This window comes from Rattus norvegicus, chromosome 15 (assembly GCF_021556685.1).
Source record: "Rattus norvegicus strain SHRSP/BbbUtx chromosome 15, alternate assembly SHRSP_T2T, whole genome shotgun sequence".
Taxonomy (NCBI): Eukaryota; Metazoa; Chordata; class Mammalia; order Rodentia; family Muridae; genus Rattus; species Rattus norvegicus.
The window spans coordinates 80,916,475-80,933,107 of NC_141548.1; the positions used below are offsets into that span (position 1 = coordinate 80,916,475).

Genomic DNA, 16,633 nt, shown 5'->3' on the forward strand with positions numbered 1-16,633 from the left:
TCAGAGAATATCATGAAGGAGCAGAGAAAAGAATAAAGAGAGCAGAGCAGACAGAGAGAGAAGGGGAAGTGGGGAAGGGAGAGAGAGAGAAGGAGAAGAGGGAAGAGGGGGAGGGAGGGAGGGAGGGAGGGAGAGAGCAGGACATGGTTGTTGTACTTAAGAGCTCAAAAGGGCTGGGTTTCTTGCCTAAGATCAGAACATGATCAAGTCTATCAAAAATCGATAATGGTGAGTGAGGGATCCCTGAGGTCTCACACTAGTTGAGGAGCTATTGGTAGTTGGTGGCTGACGGGGAAAGCAGACTCACTTTTCTTGTAACAGGTTGTCCATGTTTTTAATATATCTCTCTATGCCCATGCATATAAGAAGAGCACTAGTTGACTCAGTAGGATGTTTAAAAGGAAAAAAGGGCATGAAGTTGCAGGAGACATGTTCAGGATGCTGGTCTGGGTGAAGTTGAAATAGGGAAATGAGGAGGTATATATTGTAAAAATATATTACACACACACACACACACACACACACACACACACACATATATATATAACAATCTAAAAATAAATACTGTGTAAGAGAAAAGATATCAAAGTAAATTGGAAAAATAAAAATGAAATAAAATATCTTTCAACTATTTGGTTATAAAATGTATGCCCTTCGATAGGAAAATCACTTAGTTATAAGTGTTAGTTACCCTTACGTGGTCATCCTTGTCTGGATCCCCATGTGTTCACTCCGCCATTCCTTCTGAAAATGGCTGGCATAGCATTCTATTTCCTCTAGAGGAGAAAAACTGTAACTATTTGAAGTGACTTTTACATCTCTCCTTCACATCTATATCTCATTAATTCTTGGGGATGGAACATAGTCCATGACCCTGAGGGAAGAAGGGTCAGGGGAACAGGGATGAGACAGAAGAGAGGAAGGAGACAGGCTCAGGACAATGGGCTCTGACATCACAACGTTGGGGTTCACAAAAGAAATGGAAACATTGTGTAGCCAGCCTGCTGATAAGATAGATGGGAGGATTTCATTGTCTGGGAGGACTCGACGAGGGGCCAGTCTAGGAGTCGGCTGCAGCTCAGAATCAATGTACAATGTCAGAGGGAAAACCAGGATTTCTCACTTCAGTCAACGAAAAAGTGTGGCAGAAGCCAAGTGGTGGGGCAAAGGGACAAATACAGGTTCCTAAGATCTAAGTACATATAAATATATATTTAATATATAAATCTAGGTCCCTCCATACGAGCTGAAACTACCAATTGTCTTTCATTATTTGTCCACATTTCTATCAATCTTCCTTTTCTGATTCTGACATAAATGAAAAAAATAGTAAACTAAAGATACAAATCATATTATGAATGTAAAACAATTATATAATTTTTTATTATGCACCAAATGTCTTCTTAAAAAATGAATTATTTCACTGATAAGTGGGATCATTCAATCAGCTGTAATGTGGAAAAGTTAGTTTTTCCATTAATATTGTTCATTTAGGATTTTAGCATTATTTCCAATATTCCAAGTAATTATATATATACATACACACACATATGTGTGTGTGTGTGTGTGTATATACATACATATATATATATATATATAGAGAGAGAGAGAGAGAGAGAGATTCTGTACAAAGTCACATTTCTTTCTTTTTTTTTAATTTTTTTTTTATTATTAACTTGAGTATTTCTTATTTACATTTCGAGTGTTATTCCCTTTCCTGGTTTCCGGGCAAACATCCCCCTAATCCCTCCCCCTCCCCTTCTTTATGGGTGTTCCCCTCACCACCCTCCCCCCATTGCCGCCCTCCCCCCAACAATCACATTCACTGGGGGTTCAGTCTTAGCAGGACCAAGGGCTTCCCCTTCCACTGGTGCTCTTACTAGGATATTCATTGCTACCTATGAGGTCTGAGTCCAGGGTCAGTCCATGTATAGTCTTTAGGTAGTGGCTTAGTCCCTGGAAGCTCTAGTTGCTTGGCATTGTTGTACATATGGGGTCTCGAGCCCCTTCAAGCTCTTCCAGTTCTTTCTCTGATTCCTTCAACGGGGGTCCTATTCTCAGTTCAGTGGTTTTGGTGCTGGCATTTGCCTATGTATTTGCTGTATTCTGGCTGTGTCTCTCAGGAGAGATCTACATCCGGCTCCTGTCGGCCTGCACTTCTTTGCTTCATCCACCTTGTCTAATTGGGTGGCTGTATATGTATGGGCCACATGTGGGGCAGGCTCTGAATGGGTGTTCCTTCTGTCTCTGTTTTAATCTTTGCTTCTCTATTCCCTGCCAAGGGTATTCTTGTTCCCCCTTTTAAAGAAGGAGTGAAGCATTCACATTTTGATCATCCGTCTTGAGTTTCATTTGTTCTATGCATCTAGGGTAATTCAAGCATTTGGGCTAATAGTCACTTATCAATGAGTGCATACCATGTGTGTTTTTCTGTGATTGGGTTACCTCACTCAGGATGATATTTTCCAGTTCCATCCATTTGCCTATGAATTTCATAAAGGCATTGTTTTTGATAGCTGAGTAATATTTCATTGTGTAGATGTACCACATTTTCTGTATCCATTCCTCAGTTGAAGGGCATCTGGGTTCTTTCCAGCTTCTGGCTATTATAAATAAGGCTGCGATGAACATAGTGGAGCACGTGTCTTATTTATATGTTGGGGCACCTTGTGGGTATATGCCCAAGAGAGGTATAGCTGGATCCTCAGGTAGTTCAATGTCCAATTTTCTGAGGAACCTCCAGACTGATTTCCAGAATGGTTGTACCAGTCTGCAATCCCACCAACAATGGAGGAGTGTTCCTCTTTCTCCACATCCTCGCCAGCATTTGTTGTCACCTGAGTTTTTGATCTTAGCCATTCTCACTGGTGTGAGGTGAAATCTCAGGGTTGTTTTGATTTGCATTTCCCTTATGACTAAAGATGTTGAACATTTCTTTAGGTGTTTCTCAGCCATTCGGCATTCCACAGCTGTGAATTCTTTGTTTAGTTCTGAACCCCATTTTTAATAGGGTTATTTGACTCCCTGCGGTCTAACTTCTTGAGTTCTTTGTATATTTTGGATATAAGCCCTCTATCTGTTGTAGGATCGGTAAAGATCTTTTCCCAATCTGTTGGTTGCCATTTTGTCCTAACCACAGTGTCCTTTGCCTTACAGAAGCTTTGCAGTTTTATGAGATCCCATTTGTCCATTCTTGATCTTAGAGCATAAGCCATTGGTGTTTTTTTCAGAAAATTTTTCCAGGAAATATCCACACAGCCTATGTGTTCGAGATGCTGCCCTAATTTTTCTTCTATTAGTTTGAGTGTATCTGGTTTGATGTGGAGGTCCTTGACCCACTTGGACTTAAGCTTTGTACAGGGTGATAAGCATGGATCGATTTGCATTCTTCTACATGTTGACCTCCAGTTGAACCAGCACCATTTGCTGAAAATGCTATCTTTTTTCCATTGAATGGTTTTGGCTCCAAAGTCACATTTCTGATAAGGTTGGAAAGCCATACTGATCTGTGGGTAGAGAGTAGAGCAGAGTGGTTTGAATAGGAATGCCCCTCATAGGCTCATATGGGTGAATGCTTGGTCACCAGGGAGTGGCACTATTTGAAAAGGATTAGGCTTTGTTGGGTAGGTGTGGCTTTGATGGAGAAAGTAGGTCACTGGGGTGTGCTTTAAGGCTTCACATGCACAAACTAGTCCCAGTGTCTCTTTCTCTTTCCACTGTGTGTAGATCCAGACAGTAGAACTCTCAGCTACTTCTGCACCATGTCTATCTGTGTCAACCTCTGAAACTAGGGGAAACAATTTGATACTATCTCCATGTAGCAAAATAATTGTTGTAGGTTCAGCCCTAGAGCCTATAAGATCTTCCCTGCCCACCATAGATTTTTGTCTTTACCATACTCCTTCCTAAGGCTCAGAGACCACTGTGATAGAGGGGAAAGAAAATCTGTGAAAGCCAGAGATCAGGGTGAACTAGTATGATACAATACCTTTTGATATGACAGGTGTGTGGTACTCAGGAATTTACAGAAGCTTCAGTTGCCTGCATAAGATCAAGGCCATCAACATTACAGCATGGAGGGAGGAGAGACTGATGAATCCCTAGCCCAAAGCCTGATAATCTGCAGATGATGGCTTCTAAGGATCAAAAAATCAATTTTCTGTAAAAGTTTGGCCCCTGATAGATTGAGTATCAGGTCAATTAGTCCATTTGATGGTTCTATATCCGTGAGTACATGTGTACCACAAACTAGACTGGATAGGATATTTTAAAAACTAAGAAAAGAATAAAAAGTTGGACAATGTCTGAATTTAGGGGTACTATTGCTGTCATAAAACACTGTAACCAGAAACAAGTTAAAGAGAAAATTATACCTCCACATCATAGGACATTCATAAAGGAAGTTAGGAACTCAAACAGGGAAGGATCCTGGGGGGCATAACCTGATACAGAGGCCATGAAGGGTGCAACTTACTGTCTTGTTTTCATGGCCTTCTTGACCCTCTTTCTCGTAGAACCCAAGACCACCAGTTCAGGAATGACTTCACCCACAAATGGGCTATGCACTCCACCACCATCAATCACTAATTAAGAAAATGCCCTACAGGCTTGCCTATGGAGACACTTTTCAACTGAGGTTTCCATCTGTCCAATAACTCTAGCTTTGTCAAGCTGACATTACACAAGTCAGCACAGAAGGGTATAGGAAGGTGATGGTGGAAATGAGTTAAGTGGAGGAGAACCAGGTGAATATGGTCAAAAGTCTTTGTATTCATGTATGAAATTCTCAATTAATCAATAAAAATATATTCTAGTTAACCAAGAGCAATGGTGTGTACACAAAAGTTAAAAGAGTGCATTTCTTTATTTTTTTCCTTCTATTTTCTTCTCTTTCTTTGTCCAGGGTTTGTCTATTGAGTCATTTGACACTGATTAGGGCAGAAAGTCTTTGAAACCACTGATCTAAAGGATGTTAACTTCATACTCCTTCAAAGTTCTCAAATGCTTTTACTGACCTAGGTGAGGACAAGTGAAAGTAATATACCTGGACTATATTATCTTATTTTCTGGAAAAATGCCTTCACTGAATTATGATTTAATTTTATGCCCTCAGCTTTTATAAAAGGTCATTTTTGAAGAATAGTCATTCATCCATTTGGAGAGCTATTTCGTATCTTTTGCAAAAGCCTGCTGGAAGACTTTGAATATTATATAATCTGAAGGGTCTCAGGTGAGCGTTCACATGACAGAGTTCTCCTATAATTTAGTAACAAGGAAACACTTTTTTTCTCTCCAGCTTAAGTTGTATTGTACTTGGAAGAAGGGGGAGAAATTTAAAACTATACAATATAGTGCTTTCATTATTATTTGGATGTTACGAATTGCAAAATCAGTTGTATTCCATTTAGTTATAAGTTTCCCCAAAATAATTCTCTGATGTGAAGATAACCTATCATTTGGCCTTTCCTACGCAATTGTCATTTCTCATCTAAAAGCAGCGGAATCTTCTCCATGACTCCCTTTGTACAGAGAGAGAGAAAGAGAGAGAAAGAGAGAGAGAGAGAGAGAGAGAGAGAGAGAGAGAGAGAGAAGAGAAGAGAAGGAGGAGGAGGAAGAAGAGGAGGAAGAGGAAGAGGAAGAGGAAGAGGAGGAAGAAGAGGAGGAGGAGGAGGAAGAGGAATAATTTTATGGTCAATCCCCTGAAAAGTATTAAGGGTTCAATTTGTTTAATAATCCACAATATCTGCGTTCATATCTGTGATGAATAGTTTTATTGTCTACTTGCTGCAAGTTGGAGTCACCTGAGTCAGAAGCCTCATTTGAGCCATGTCTAAATTGCCCTAATTGATATGCCTACCCCCAAATATGGGTTCGACCTTCTGGTAGCAACCCAGACACAAGGGTGTGGTAGAAAGGAGATGTGGTCTTCCCTCTTGTTGCTGACTTGGTAGACACTAATGTTGTTGCTGACACTGGTATCAGAACCAGGGCTTCCAGACAGTCATTGCTGAGTAAAGATGGGAGGCTCTCTCCAGGAACCTCTCTCCTCTCCCTGCTTGGGTTATCAGATGGAGGCTGTTGAGGTCCTCAGCCTCATGGATTCAGCAATGGGCTGTTTGTAGACTCCTCAGTGTGAAGCAGCCAATATGGAGCTCTTCCTGATACTGGCGTAGGTACCCACCCTAGGATCCAGTAGCTCCTAAGCTTTCAGCACCTCTCAGGTTGTCAATACTTGTTACTATCTCAGTCTAAGCTCCTTTAGTATTTTAAAATTCACATGCTATACATATGTATATATATATATATATATATATATATATATATATATACATAAAATTTGCTCACTTCTTTTTCTCTACATTAACTTGACTATGGCATGTTCCCTTTCATTTCCTTTTTATTTCTTCTTTTTAAGTTTAATACAGAGCATTTAACCGTACTATTAATTTCTATATCAATAGTATTCAACTTCTTTTATAAATGAAGAAAAATAAACTAATTAATGAATACTTAAATTATGCTTTTTCAAGGTTTTAGCACATGGATCGTCTTAAAATTTTCTGAAATTTCTATTTTTATTTATTTTCCCATTTAAATCAAATGGTTTCTTTCTGCACCACAATGTGATTTTTTAAACCACGATGCTAAAATAATAATAATACCAGCAATTATATTAAAATGTGTAAGGAGAAAGACAGGCAGGGTTTGGTCTTGTGAAGAGACAGAGGAATGATAAGCATCTGCCTCAGCTAGAGAGAAATTGTGACAAAATGTGGAAGACACCTGAAGCATGACTAATTTTTATTGATGAGACGTCTTCCAATTCCCCCTTTCTCCTGATTTGCTCTTTGTCTTGGTTTCTCTTTCCTGAAATACAATTCCTTTGTTCAATTTCCACATTCACAGCTCTGTGTGTTCTTTCTTAAGTACTCTACTATTAAAAACAATTTCAAATGGGAATGCACTCAAATCTAAATCAAGAGCACACATAACACAAACAGAACTTCATGGGACCTACAAAACACAATTTTGAATATTCACTGGAACATTTATCCAGGCCAGGATTGTTTTAATGTTAAGGGTGCTTAGGAGATAGCTGCCTGGCAAGCGTAAAGCCCAAACCTCAAATACTCAGAATCCATGCAGAAGCCTAGCAGGATTGTCAAAACTGGTAATCCCAGCACTGGGCAGGTACGGAAGGGATCTCCAAGGCACGATGACTAGGGAGACTAGCTGCATGGGCAAGGTCCATGTTCATTGAGAGACTGTCTCCATAAATAAAGTAGTGAGCGATCCAGGACCAAACCTGCTACCAATCTTGTGCCTACACACACACAAGCATGTACACTACACACATACACACACACACACACACATACACACACACACAATGCACACACATAAGCATGCACACTACACATGCACATATGCACATACATGCATACACATACTATACACACACTCATGCACACCACATACCACACACACACACACACACACACACACACACACGCACGCACGCACACGCACACAGAAATCACATGTGGAGAAGGGAATGTGAACATGAAACTAGAGCTCCACCAGTGCAATGAGGACATATTACAGCACAAACCTGAGAAAATAGCTAAGTGGCTGGGAATCTCTAGAGAGATATAGCCATGTAGTTTGTGAGCATTGACCAATGAGAGGACTTGAGAAGGCTAAATATTACTTAGATTGTCTCAATAATTTATGACTTTCTTTAAAAACTATAGGATTTTTTCCCTGAATGTCTCTCTCTCTCTCTCTCTCTCTCTCTCTCTCTCTCTCTCTCTCTCTCTCTCTCTCTCTCTCTGTGTGTGTGTGTGTGTAAACTCAGTAGCCTTCAACGCAGGAAAGAGTAGTGATCTTGCTTACCTGGGGATGCTTATCAATGTCTCTAGGTTCTACTTTATTCTTCAAATGGGGTTTAGGGTGGGACCACTGATGCTACTAAAGTCCTAGAGTGAACAGGACAGCCACACACAAAGTGTCCCAAGGACCTACATGTCCATAGCCCTGGGGTTGAGAAGCCTGGTGTCACCGTCTGCTTCCGCACTGCTCTTCACACTTTACTGTAAAGCAGCCTGTGAAAACCCTGATGCAAGGGAGGGGCAGCCAGGTGTGTAAAGTACCTGAGACCCACTCAAAGGGATCATACTAGAGACTGGCAAGAGACATAATGGAAAAAATAATAAGGCTCATTAAATTGATTTTTTTTGAAGTATTGCAAAATACAGAAAAATAAGAGAATTCCCTCATTCCTCACTTGGAAAAAAATGAGGGAGACCTTCAGTTTTTGAAAATGATATCAGTGTGAGACTGTGGATGATAGAAATATGGCTGTCCTATACACGGACAGCACAATCACAGACCACAATCTGACAATACTTCATTTCTGGTACACAGGGTTGCTTCCAATACCCACCTCTATTCATTTACATCACAATATGAAGATAATGCATCCATACCGAATTCCTTTCCCTGTCGTTTATGTTTTAAGCCTAAGGAATCACCATGCCAATGTTCTGTTATCTCCTCTGTACCACCATGGTACTCATTACTGCTCCGTGGCCAAGGGAACCATTACTGACTTTCTCTAAAAGTGCAGCACCCAGGAAATGCATTGCTCCTTGTACATCAGCAGTTGAAGTCCAATAGAGAGGACAAGTGTTCACCAAGGGGGCTGGCTTATCCACAAATTTCCTAACGTGCCATCTTCACGAGAATGGAAAGAATGTGACTGGATCTTTATTTGGGGGAGCTCTGTAGACACGGGGTGGTACCCTGAGTACGAAAGCAGGATCGGGAAGTGAGCTTCCTAGCGTGTTCGCCACATTCAAAACGCCCAAAGGCAGCAAATATACTTTGGATCCAGTGAGACTCACATGGGGTAAGGAGCCATGGGTCATTCACACCAAGAAGTACCCAAGAGGAAGCAGTAAATTAAAATTTTGTAGAGAAGGGAATCAAGAAATCGGTATACGTTGGAAGCCCTTTAATTATTCTAGACTCCAAGCCATCTTTCTAAAAGTATATATTTGAATAATCTCTACAAAGAAACAATAAAGCACACCTCTCTTTTTTTTTTTTTTAATGAAGGCTGAAGTAGCCAAGATCTTCTCCTCTAATCATGCCGTTTATGTATTTTATAAATAGGGACAGGCATTATGAGCCGTAACTCAAGTATACATTTGTGAAAAAGAAAAGGTTAAACTGTACATATTTAATAACGTCGTCTAAGATCGCATGTGTTCCTTGTTTTATGAACCACATTGTTCAATATCTTACAAGCTGCACTTTAATCCCAATAAAAAAAAAGTTTAAGTGGAAATGACATTAGGACTTTAAGTGAAACAGCAGACCCAGCGCCCCCATGCTGCCCCGTCAGCTCTTTCCAGCTCACAGATACAGATCTGCATTGAGTGTCGCAACTCAGGTCAGAACCAACGTTCGGTGTGCCACCTCAGAAAAGTAATAACTCTTACAACTGCCTGGCTAGATAGATATCTGATTAGAGAGAAGTCGAAATGATTCTGAAGGTGGCTTGTTCACACGGCAATGTAAAACTGTTATTACCTTTGGCTACCAGCAAGGCTTGCAGGAGGCTAGGGGAGATGAATGTGGGCCACAGAGAAAGGCAGGAGGCAGGAGGCAGGAGGAACCAGCCCAAGTCTCCAGCCACCTAACTTTTCAGTCGTGTGTTCGTTACATGTTAACTATGGCTCAGAAGATTAAAGTCTTCATTTTAGGCAAAGAAAAGGAATAATGTTTCCTGTCCCATTTGCCAAGCTAAGAGAACAACTGTTCCCGGGCAATTAGAATTGTTAATTGATTTGAAAACATAGGGCTTTGAAGGTAGAAAACTGCTGACATTATTTCAGTGGGGAAATGCACTCCTGAGAGAGAGTACTGCAGTACAATTTCTCTCCTTGTTTTGTTGAATATACATCTATAAAAACACTGTGAATCATGCAGTAAAAACTGCTGTGCTGATATCATAAATCTCTGATAATAAAAATTTCATTGTTGAAACAATAAAATAGACTTTTATTATAACACAGAGTATCCACCTAAACACTGTCCTTTTAGCTTCTGCGAGTTAAATGTATGCACAGTTTTACAGTCTATAAACAGATCTGGAATAAAAGTTAATAAATGTCAAAATTTGCATTTCAAAAAATTCTTGCTGCATTTTAGGGAAGATCAATCTATGAACCTTTCAACATTATGTCAAATGAAATGCTAATTGTACCTTTAGGAATTTCAGAGAGAGTGACAAGAAACTAAATGCTCAATTCCTTTGCATCAGCAAGTCGAGGATAATTGTATATCTACTCTTGTGAACTTCTAAGAAAAAAAGGAAGGGAAAAAAAACGAAGAAAAAAGGGTTTTCTATTCTTTAGCTCTGGAGGGTAAACTCCTTCAGCCACCTTCCATCAATCTACCTTCAAATAAAGAGTGTTAACATGTTGACAGTGGACAAATCACACGGTGCTGCATTTATTCATTTTATAATAGGTTTGTCAAATGAGCTTCAGTTAAAGAGATTTAAGAGTAAGAAAAATTTTCAGCCAGAAATAACCGACTTATTCCATTCAAATTGATGTAAGGTTTAAAGGTACACTTTTTTAAAAGCCCGATCTTTATTAAAACGCACAATGTTTGAAGGCTGTCACAAAAATAAATACCAGTAACCCAAAAAGGGCTTTTATTTTCCTTACCCTTAAGATAAAGCACTAATACATTCCTACCCTTCTCTGTAATAAATCCTAGCTCTGTATCTCTAAGAGATACAAATTATCCTCTATACTGCCTTGCCAGTGCGAGTATAGATTGAACCAATGAGCAATGTTATCTGGGAAATAGCACTTAGTGTAAGGTTTGTACCATTTTTTTGAGCATTACCCTATTTGTGGCGCTGCCTTCATTTCAGAGTCAGGCTGCTGAGGTAGTTGGGGTATGGCCCCCGCTCAGGAGTGAAAAACGAAGGTCCCCGCAACTGAGAGGCAGCTGATCGTGTTAGCAGGCAGTGTTTGGTCACCTATCACCGCTTTAAACACAAAATAGGCGTTTTCACCTTCTTCAAATACCATTATGGATCGTGTCAAGTCAAAAGCAAAGATAGCTCCCTTCCACATACCTGGATCTCTGCATTGTCTGTTGATACGCATTAGGGATATGAAGCAAAACCACTCCAGGCATTTGGAAGACTTCATTTACTAAGTGTATTGCACGGGGCCATTTGCAGCCAGCCGGTTTGTAAAGCCTGCCTCCCAGAAGGAAGAAAAACACCCCGCACTTACACAAACAACCACAGCTGAATAAAAAAATCGACTTTAGGAAATCCAAGGGGGAAATAATATGTACTCCCTGCCCTATTTTACACAAATGCCAAGTTGCCAAAACATCGCACATTTTAGTCTTATTTGGTTCTGCCTATTTTTTCATCTAATTGAACAATATATTTCATTTTTAATTGTTAATTGTGTATAAAGATTTGGATTTTCTTCAAGTGGGTAAAAATAATTGTGAGTAAAATACTTAATTATGAGTGACATGAATAAACACTATTACGGGACCAAGTGTCAATGGGTTCTACTCATGAGCAACACTGTGTCACACATTCGAAGAGCACACTTTTTCCTACATGACCTGCATGACAGCTATAGATCCTATTTTATTTTTGGACCGAAATAATCTGCTTTAAGGGCACTGGCACAAAGAGAAATAGAATATCAAATGACAACTTTAAAAACATTTAATGAGCAAGAGCGTTTCGGATGTATGTCTTATGAGCAATTTATTTGACATAAGAGAACAGGAAGATAATATTTTAACAGGACATAACATTTTACAGAGAATTTCCAACACTCTCTGATACATGCAGTTCCCAAAACAAATGCAGGACTGTCCGCTGTTCTGAGAATCTTTAAAGGGGCTTTTTCCAGACCAGCTCTGTTATCAATCAACCCAATCTCGTTCCTGTTGTGTTGCATTGGGGGAAAAAAGAGTTGTCCAGGGGACAAGCATGCTCTAAACAGAATGCTTATCCTTCTCTTAAGAGTCAAAACGGAAGGCTAATAAAGAGCATTTAAAATAAAAGGGCCCATTACTCCTCAGTTTTATATGAGCTTACATGCTTTCATTGTGCAGAGTGTGTTATTAATTTAACATGCCAGATTCATAGGTTTCTGCAATATCAGGTTTGATGTATTCATTATCGGCACTCAGTACATTAATTCACGCTGAAGTCCGGTAAATCAAAATTATACCATCTGGCTTCCTGTTCTTAATGATGAATTTGATGTAGGGGTGATTAAGATTGTTAGGCTTTTGAATTTTAATGTAAAAATTAGGGGATTAAAAAGGCATTTAGAAATGACCAATAGTTAGAATAAACTTACTGACAGGTTCTAATTTGTGTACTTGCTGTAAAGCTCCATTTTAATTAGCAGCCACAGTCTTTCAGCACAAGCTCAAAGAGACAGAAGTTTAGTGATTAAGAAGATGAAGCTGTTAAATTGATAAATTGACCTTGAAATACTTGTAACTGTGGGGGACGGCCCAGTAACTCAAATTGTTAGTGTGTTGCAAACACGCCGGGAACTGAGACCAAGAGTGACCCGGGACACAGAAGTTCGCTTTTTCCTATCTCTGACTCTCTCCCTCCCTTCCCCGGCCTGCCACCCACCCCCCTCTCTCTCTGGTGTGGTCTGTCTCTCTTACTGGACCACCCTTATCGTTCCCAGTAAGAGCTGGGCAGCGCAGATAAACAAATGGAAAGCCTTGAGAGCCACCCCTTGGCACTCTGATAGTAAGATGCTGAAGGTTCTATCGGTGTTTCAGGCCCCGTGACAGGTGACATTGAAAGGTTTGTCTAAACTTGAAAGGATTGTATTGGTCGTCTCAGTTTCCTGCTACACAGATCCTGTACACACACAGGAAGTCGTCTGGGAAAAAAAAAAAGACACTTCAGCAGTGAATTAACAGCGAAAACCTAGGGCACAGCCACCAATCATCTCCCTGTTGCAACACATCTTTCAGGGGAGGAAGTCCTGAATGGAAGGATGATTCTAAATACCCCCCAGCATCAAGCCTGTGTATAACACACAACCATTGCGCTCAAGCTTGACATAAGACTTTTTAATTGAAAGACCAATCTGACATGGATGTTCCTTTGACAGTTAAAATTACCTCTGGTTTGAACAAAAGCACTTGAAATGTTACACCCGAACTCATTACACCTTTTCTGCATAAAGAAGTTAATAGTTAAAACAAGTTAAGACAGAATAGAATCTTAATGTACAATATTATTAGAATAATATAAAGAAACATTCCCATTTTCTTCCGAGACTAAAAGTCTCGGAGAGAGAGAGAGAGAGAGAGAGAGAGAGAGAGAGAGAGAGAGAGAGAGAGAGAGAGAGAAAATACCCACTACCTTGTGCAGTATCACAAAATAAGAGGCTTTAGTTCCTGTGAAATTAATAGATCTAGTCACTAATGCACTGGAATAAAATACAGTCAGAATGACTTACATCAGAAAAACAAGTGCATCTGTATACATCAACAACGTGAAGCACCCTAATTCCTGGCAAGTCAAGGAATATTTTAAATCTTATATTTCAGAGGAAATCGAATCTTGACTAACCACTGCAATTTATGTCATTTTAAATAAGATATATTTGAATAAGTATATTTTTCATGCCCTAAAAAGACTGATGTCTTCCTTTGTAAGCTCATCCTGTGACACACTTGAGTAGGTAGGTATATTGATTTTTTTTTCTTTTTCTGATGGCAATGAAGTGTAAATGGAAAATATCAGACTTGGCAATCACTTAAACCATGTGAAAATTTCAGAGTGAAGGCTATTAGAGTCACTTTGTGATCTCCCCAGATGACCAGAGAGGGGAGGAGGGGGGGAAAACATTTCTACATTTCTTCAGATCCTTTTTGTGACAGCTAAGGAGAATAACATTCTTTCTAATACGCCAGTTTTCTTCTCTAGTTGAGAATAACCCCAGTGCTTTCTTATGTCACTGGCTGAGAGAAGATGAAAGACCCAGCCTTGTGTAAATGGCTTTGTCTAACCATCAGTCTTTAGCTCTGCGTGGCAGCTGTACTATTGACATTAGCTTGTGCACTGGGTGAAATTGCAGTCAGTTAAATGTGACCTTGGCTTAGTTGTTGAAGTAGAAATGAACTCTACTGGGAGTGGAAAAAAAAATAAGACCAGTTTCTCTAACTTCATTTTTCCTTTAATGAGTTTAACAGCACTCTTAGGACTTGGTACATTTTATAAAACGCTTTATTTCCCTTTCTATTTTATACCGAGTAATCAGCATGTACTTAGGTTAGCCTGCCCTTTTGTTAGGAAATCCTTGTTTCGGGGATTCAAATGCTGTCTTTTTCAAAACCAAGAGAGACAGTTATTTCTCCTACTTTCTGTCTGACGCATCAATGCCCCCTAAATATGGCCCGAAAGTTTTCATGCATGTTTGTCCATTGATTTCGGTCATCTGCACTGGACCGAGGGAGCATCTTAAATGTTCAGTGTTCTTGATAATATTGCATTGTTTCTGTTGGCATTCACTAAACAATCTACTAGCAACCCTTGTGCACTAGGAATGCATAAATATGTATGGACAGGCAACAGGGTGGACTGGAACACTTCTGGTATCCTGCTATCTTTGTTTCTCAAATATAAAATCACACTGTTAATATCAAAAGGGTACAGGGCTGGTGTTATTTTTTTTTGATGGAAATAATTCTGAAAATCCTTAAATTGTTTGACCAAACTTAATTCATGTATGTGTACAGAGGCAACTACAGTAGATGTATATTTCATATTTGCATATGTGCTCTGTATGTAGATGAATGTGGCATTTGTAAGTGCATGTTATTTTATCTTATAATAATGTCTGAACAATAACATAGACCTTTTAAGCTCAGTGTCTGTCATCAAAATTTTCGAGGCAGCCCAGAGAGGAAGCTGAAATGGGCAGTATCAAATCTGATCAGAGTCTGATCCCCTTACCACATCTGCTCTGCTGAGTTTATCGGGAATGGCTTCCACCCCGTGCTATACTCACCACCATGGACTGCCCTAGAGCCTGACCCTTGGGGCTCTTATTAAAATTATCCTTACAGCAGTTTCATGTTGTAAGCTTTTATTCTCACTAATATATCAGACAGGCTAGCCCCTCCCTAGTGATATTCAAATCCTAATCCATAGAATCTATATCCATCCTGTCTTACCCCAAAAAGAGAGTACAATAGGGCTATGGACATGGGGAAACTATCTTGGGCTGTCCATGTGGATCTGATATTGATGATCAGGTTTCATAAGACAAATATTGGGTCAAAGGATGAAAGAAAGGATGTAACAAGAGAAGCAGAGGTTCAAATAATGTGGGACAATAAAACAGGAGTGCATGAAAATATCAATGACCAGAAAAGAAAAAGGAAGAAACCAGTCCTTCCCTAGACATGCAGGATGAGCACAGTAGGATCCACCTAATTTTGGTATTTTTTTTCCTCCAGAATTGTTAAGGTAATGGATGTGAGTCCTTAACCTTTTAAGTCACTTTACCGCAACAACGTAAGAAAAGGAATACCCTAGAACATGAATATTACAATTGTTAATAGTCTATTATATTTTCATGTAGCCATTTAAGTAACTTGTTTATAATTGTTTTCTCTTGCTATTTCCACACTTGTGTGCAAGCCATTACAAAACTCATAGTCAGTAGGCTTAGGAAGGGTTCATGAATAAATCTGAAAATAAAAATGTGCAGCGTGAGTCACCACAGGGCTTAGAAATGCATAACAACCAGAAGGTCTGTACATACCTATGAATGGTTCCAACTATGCAAAGACACGTGAACAGCACAGCGAGGAAAGGTTCCCTACAAAGGAAACTTTGTAGAAAAAGCTACCAAGGAAGCCATTCTTCTAGAGAGCAACATTAAGATAGTTACATGATGCCTTTAAAGCAAATGAAAGGAATGATGAGTCCGGGAAGTTTGTCACTGCCTGAACCAGAATCCACTGACTCATCTCGGGAGTATCCTAGGGACAAGAAAGAAGAAAAAGAACTTTAAAGCTAGACAGTGTCTTCAGGATATGGTCAGTATACTTTCGTTTACAGGGTTTATTTCATCAGTTTGGAGATAAAATACTTGGGTGGAGTAAAGCACCTCCCTGACAAGATATGATCTCTCAGTGACTTTGAGAAGACCTTAATTACACTGTTGTGATTTAAATAAGAAATGTCCATCATCATCTAATTTTAACTCTTGCTTTCCAGTTGGTGCCATTGTTTGGGTGCGGGGGTGGGGGCTTAGAAGTTGTAGCCTTGCTGGAGAAAGTGTGTTACTAGGGGCAGGCTTTGAGAGTTTAAGGCAATTCCCTACTACCAGATTGTTGTCTCTCCTCTTGTTTGTCATTCAGGCTATAAACTCTCACTTTGATGGACATAAATTCTGCTAGAACCATAACCAGAAATAAACTCTTGCTTCTGTAAGTATATATGCTCATAGTGTTTTGTCATAGCAGTAGAAAAGTGAGTAGCACACAGGTTAAACGGGATATGCTATTTCCTCTCAATCCCTAC

General features: G+C 39.6%; 2 long non-coding RNA genes across 3 annotated transcripts in view; one reads left to right on the plus strand and one right to left on the minus strand.

The window, feature by feature from the left end:
* LOC148001092 (uncharacterized) overlaps positions 1–11,301 on the minus strand; it is a 35,305-nt gene extending 24,004 nt beyond the window's left edge. The window contains exon 1 of one of the 2 annotated variants that reach the window (XR_015638419.1): positions 11,162–11,301. This is a non-coding gene — a long non-coding RNA (uncharacterized LOC148001092). The remainder of the gene's footprint in view (positions 1–11,161) is intronic. The other variant, XR_015638420.1, reaches the window with a different exon arrangement.
* LOC148001091 (uncharacterized) overlaps positions 1–16,633 on the plus strand; it is an 84,171-nt gene that overhangs the window by 38,976 nt on the left and 28,562 nt on the right. The window lies entirely within an intron of this gene.